Source organism: Littorina saxatilis, linkage group LG16, assembly GCF_037325665.1.
Source record: "Littorina saxatilis isolate snail1 linkage group LG16, US_GU_Lsax_2.0, whole genome shotgun sequence".
In the NCBI taxonomy this organism is placed as follows: domain Eukaryota; kingdom Metazoa; phylum Mollusca; class Gastropoda; order Littorinimorpha; family Littorinidae; genus Littorina; species Littorina saxatilis.
Genome location: NC_090260.1, coordinates 38,019,606 through 38,025,605, shown reverse-complemented (window position 1 = coordinate 38,025,605; position 6,000 = coordinate 38,019,606). Strand labels below are relative to the sequence as shown.

Genomic DNA, 6,000 nt, shown 5'->3' with positions numbered 1-6,000 from the left:
GAAAGCATGGTACAGTGCCGCTTGTTTGTGGTCTATCTTTTCGCGGCAGATGCGTAACAATTAGGGTCTCAGTTGGATAAAGCTGCTCGGAACCAGAGCAGATTTGGCTTGGGTTCTTTGAGTGTGAATGATCGACGAGTGGCTTGACATTTTTAACGAATCATTACTGTAGCCTACTTGAAACCATCATCTGTTTCTGAATTTGTCATCAGTTATGATTGAGCAGTCTCATAGGAATCGTCCATAAAATGTTAAACCGAAAAAGGGCAGACGATTCTGAATCACACAGGCTGCTGTACAAAATCAGATCTAAAACGATATTTTGAACGGCGACGTCTGCGTAAATGCCCTGTAACAAAATACCTTGTCCTGGTCATGTGTATACACATCAGCTTCTATTGGGAAGATCAGTATTTTATATTAATCACAAATACAAGATTAGAAATAGTTCTGAAGATCGCCTTTGATTTCAGTTTCAGCGGCAAACTAGCAGATCTGTCCAAACCGGCATCGTTTCATGGTTGAAACTTGAATAATTCCAAATAGATCTGAGTGGGGGTAAGTTTTATAGTATTTCAATTTTTTACGGCAGTTTTATTTAAAGATAGTGTAGTGGATGTCTCTGGTGAAGACTACAGTTATATGAATTTTTTGTTGTAATATTAAAATGATTGTTCTTTATTTACACAATTGAATAATATGTAGTTATTTGTTTGCAGATGACGGCATACTGAGTGCTCCAAGAACATACGCCTGCTGGCATTTTGTGTCTTTTCTGAAGACGTCGAGGCAAGCAGAAGTCACGGTCCTGGCCACACACACACAATGACATGAACAAGAAATGATATTTTTTCATGGGCATATCCAGTATTAAAACTTTATTACCATGCAAACGCAACGATTAGAATTTAGAGAAGGTCATCGGTCACACACACACACACACACACACTGGGCGGATCCGGCCTTTGTATTCTAAGTGGCGATTTTGGAAAGAAGTTGGCTAATTAGTTTGCTCAGGTTGCGCCAGATCTATCAGTTGTCCTTGTTGTGATTCAAATTTTTCTTCTTAATATATTTACTTTTTTGGAAGGTGTATTAGGGGATGTTTCTTGGCTCGGATTGATCCATTTTCCTTGTTTTTATCAACATTTGTCGGACCCCCCACCCCCCCCCCCACCCCCCCCCACCCCACCCCCCCCCCCCCCCCCTCCCCCAAGGAGGTTGAACGCTTCGCGTCTTCAACTAAACGCTTCGCGTCGTCAAATTGTCCCTAAAAGAAATTTGGAATCTCCCCCTTAAAAATGATGTGATCCGCCCCTGCACACACACAAACACACACAAATAGAGAAGTAATAAATGGATACAGTTTTCCTTTATTTAAATTACAATCAGATGTGGTCGTAGAACAGGCACTGTAAACAAAACCTAGCATGATATACCACTTGTGTGATGTTTCGGTCAATATCTTTATTTTCCTTTCAGAAATACATTGGCGTTTTGAATGTCAAGGGAAGTGATACAAATGCTGCAGTGGGCTATCAAGAACGCGAAGGCAAACAAGGTAAATACCTACTTCTGACATTAGTTTACTTATTAACTCTTTCTATACTGGCCATTATCTCCCCAGTCTCTCCCCAGAAACTGGCCATTTGCATGGGTTTGCAAAAAAATTCTCAAAAATAAACAAAACAAGATGCAGCCTTCAAACTCATAGGTTTTATTGTGAATATATTGCTAAAACATATGCCAAAGTTTGGTTTCATTGTTGTGAAAAAAAATAAAAATATGATGTCCAGAATTTATGGGTATATTTTACGCAATACGAACAAGGGGGTATGTATTTTGACTTAGAAGCATTTTTTCTTATGAAGGCTCTGTTTGCAACAAAACTGTTTCTGTTTACTTGTATGAAGATTGTGCTTACACAAAAACATAACAAATACAAACTGATTTTCCATTTGGTGGTCATGTAAGCATTGTGAACATGTCCGAAAAATCTGATCACACACCATGTGGTCGACATGCAGACCTGAACGGCCAGTGTATGGTGGCAGAGTTGGAAAATAGGAAAAGATGCCAATCCTTCATCAAGAACCGAAGAAAATCGTCATTGTGATAAGTTTGCTTTCTTCTAAATCAAACGACTAGGATAGATGACGGACACAACGACAAACACATTCTTAATTGTGATATCAGGCCTAGGAACCCCTGATTTTCACTTGGAGCATTCTCAAAGAAACTTAGCGTATGTTAAGAAAAATGAGTGTTCTCCACACTTTGTCTTTTGTTGTTCGTTGTCGTTGCATGTCTACCGTTCCACAGCCACCTACTATAGCTGATGGGGTCTATGTCGACCAAAAGAATGGGATTCATTGTAGGTCGAGTTCCTGTAGGTGGATTCTCTGTATACCTAAGACTTTAAAATTGGCAATCTTGTATACAGGGAATACCACAGGGTGTAGTTCCTGTAGCGTTTTGCTAATATCAATGAAAGTCACGTGATGCTTAGCGACATCGTTAGAATTTGATGTTTTTCGATCTTTTTTTTATATTTCTTAGAAATTCGAGTATGGTTTGCAAGTTTTATTGAAAAACTGCACCCTGTGGGATTCCCTGTATACTAGATTGCCAATTTTAAAGTCTTAGGTATACAGGGAATCCACCTACAGGAACTCGACCTACAGAGAATACCACTCTTTTGGTCGACATAGACCCCATCAGCCCTACTATAAGTGCAAGTGTTAAATGACGTATTCAGGCATGAAAATTCTCCGTATTTTCCGTATTTCTGAAAAGAATAAACCGTATTTTTTTTCCCCCCGTATTTTTCCTTTTTAAAAATTTTTTTTTTAATTTTTTTTAATTTTTTTAATTTTTAATTTTTTTTAAAATTTTTTATTTTTTATTATTTTTTTTCCCTAGTCATAGTTATAGTAAAATAGTTTTGGGGCCATGTTTGAATCCAATTTTAAGGCTCAGATAGCCCCAGATTGCACCAAATTGCACCCTTGAAAAAAAAACATTCCGGGGGACCCCCCAAGAAGTCTTGGCGCTTCGCGCCTGCGAAACTTGGCGCGTAACTTGGCGCTACGCGCCTTCGAATTGTTTTCAGTATTTTTTTTTTCTTTCAGTTTTCATGCCTGGTATTTCCACAAAAGACTGCTTGCAGAGAATCATGTGATGCCAATGACAGGTAAGGACATGTGGTAATACATACTACGTTTTGGAACCAGGGAAAATGCAGCACAAATTATTTATCAACCAAATTGATTGACTTGTGCACCACGACAAAAGTTTTCTTTGATCCATAAAAGGTCTTTTGCCAGAAAAATTGCTCTGAACATCAAGTACCCTGCAAGGTGTCACACATTTACATTATTGAAATAAAAAGAAAACACACCAGTAACCAGGTTAGGTACGTTAATATCTATAATCAATATCTCGGCACGTTACTGCCTTCTTCGGGATGGTAAGCTGAACATTATTGAACAAAATAATCGGTTTAGATTGTATACTTTGATTCCTGAACGAAGAAGCAGAGGTACTGCATACAACTAGGACTGTAATATCAGCTTTTGCCTGAAACACACACACATACACTTATAAAATTAATGCAATGTCATTGTATGAAGCCAGAACAATCACTAACTTACATAGTTGGTCACACAATTACCCATCACTGAACAATAAATCGAAGTCGGGTGGATTCAATGACTAAAGCAGTAAAGGCTTTGAAAAAACCCTCATCACAAAACATCCCCCCCCCCCCCCAAAAACAAAAAAAACAAAATTAAAAATAAATGAAATAAAACAGGTTGTGTATATAGCGCAGTAAACACCATGCAGGTACAAGCAAAGATTTGACAGTGATTATCCTTGTTTTATATAGCACACATTTTCTAGTTTTGATCTCTCTCTCTCTCTCTCTCTCTCTCTCTCTCTCTCTCTCTCTCTCTCCTCTCTTCTCTCTCTCTCTCTCAGTCAATCTCTCTCTCCCTCTCTCCCTCTCTCTCTCTCTCTCTCTCTCTCTCTCTCTCTCTCTCTCTCTCTCTCTCTCTCTCTCTCTGGAAAGTAATTTATTGACCTGTGGGTTATTTGCGTTTGTATACACATTGGTGATTCGTAAACTATGTTGAAAGAGATTGTCAAACAATATTATATGGGGTGTCTTAAAAAAAAAATCTGTCATTATTATCAGGCACACGGTTTTAACAAAGCTATGTCACGGAATGCAACATAAGTGGCTTAAAAAGTCGTGTTTTTGTGTGTGCAGGATATTCGCTAGGACAGGACCTCAAGCTGAACCAGCACAACAGCGATGCATTCTTCCATGGCTTCCACAAAAGTCTTTCACCTATAGCGGGCATTGCATACAGATAAATTCTTTAGACCAATTATACCTCTGTTCCCATGTTAAACATGGAATAATTCTGGACAAATGCGAGGACGTTAGCTTTTTTTTATTTTATTTTTTTTTATCATTTTACTTATCATTAAAACTTGTTTAGATTTCGATTCGTAAACCATTTACAGTAATCCTTTGTTTTTTAACTTTGTTCATCTTACCACAGTCACTTCGTTGTTTAGATTTATCATTAAATTTGTTACCATTATGCAGGAAAAATGTAGAATAAAACCAGGAGAGCTTTCGGTAGAAGATATTTCCTGTGTCAAAAGTTAATGCTTATTCTGATTGATGGGTGCTCCAAACTAAGTTATTTTGACTGCCTTATTCGAATTCATTTCCAAGACAGGGCTGAGAAGTGGAGAAGCTTAGGAAAATATCGTAAAAATTCTCTGGGTGTTTATGCAAAACTTTCGAATATGTCAGATTTTACTTTAGAGATTTTAAATACTGTTAACTGACAGAAATGCTATAACTTCTACACCAATTGACTGGATAACTTCATATTCAGCATACTTAAACTTGATTTTATACATGTGCAGTTCACAAAGTGGCAAATTTTTAGGTTAAATTATCTAACTTTTGCATCACCAATGACACCAACGCTATCGTGTCTGAGGATTGCCCTGAACCTAGCTGTAACTGCATGCTTTCTTCAGGTCATCGATAGCCTGGGGGTTGAAGGGGATGTTTTTACATACTCAGACATTCAAAATAATCAAAAAGGTAAAAGCCTGAAGGGTTTAAATTAGGTAAAAATGGCTACCGCTCAATGTCAAAACTCGTTCTGTTTAGTCGACCCCCGAATTTGGAGAAAAAAATTAAAATTGCACAAAAGTCAGACCATTCAATTTACAAAATTGCCACTTACTGGAAAGGCAGAACATAAACTGAAGATAATGAATACCATATATAAAATAATTGGTTCAACAGATGCAGAAGTAATTTGCATGGTTGTGGGTGTCCTTTTTAGGGGGGTCAACCCTGTAGAAGAGACTTCTTCTTCTTCTTCTGCGTTCGACGGTTGTGTCTAGGGTCGTAGTTCCGCTGCTGTCGTGAACTGGAACGTCGCTTTCAGGTCTTCTGACGTTCCCCAGAGCTTGGTCTCCAGTGTAGCTCCTTCTGGCCAGATCTGGTTCCGCAGCAGAGTGAAGTTTGTGCATGTATTCAATACATGTTCTACTGTCTGGTCGGCCGCCCCACAATCGCACAATGCCGACTCTGCTACGCCGATCCTTTTCAGGTGCGCTTTAAAGCCGCAGTGCCCTGTACGCAGCCGGAAGATGGCAGTCTGCTCTGCACGGCTGAGGCGGTGGATGGGGTCTTGGTCTGGCTTGTAGCCTCCGTTTCTTTCTTTGAATGCTGTCTTCCAGCGATGCTTGATGAGGGTTTTGGTCTCTCGGAAGGACAGGCTGGTTTCTGGTTGTTCCTGTCTTCCTGCATCTTTGGCCAGACCATCCGCCTTCTCATTTCCAGCGATGCCGCAGTGCGCTGGAATCCACTGCAGAACTACGGAGGCTTTCTGGGACAAGTCGTTCAGGGACTTCTTCAGCTCTTCCACGAGGTGTTCTGCAGGGGCTGTGAGGACTTGTAGT

The 6,000-nt window shown here is 39.4% G+C and overlaps 1 long non-coding RNA gene across 1 annotated transcript; it reads left to right on the top strand.

Annotated features, from left to right (window-relative positions):
- Positions 1–1,219: 1,219 nt before the first annotated feature.
- On the top strand, positions 1,220–4,795 carry LOC138951006 (uncharacterized). Its single transcript, XR_011450926.1, has 3 exons — positions 1,220–1,561; positions 3,132–3,193; positions 4,274–4,795. It is a non-coding gene; the product is annotated as an uncharacterized lncRNA (long non-coding RNA).
- The last annotated feature ends 1,205 nt before the right edge of the window (positions 4,796–6,000 follow it).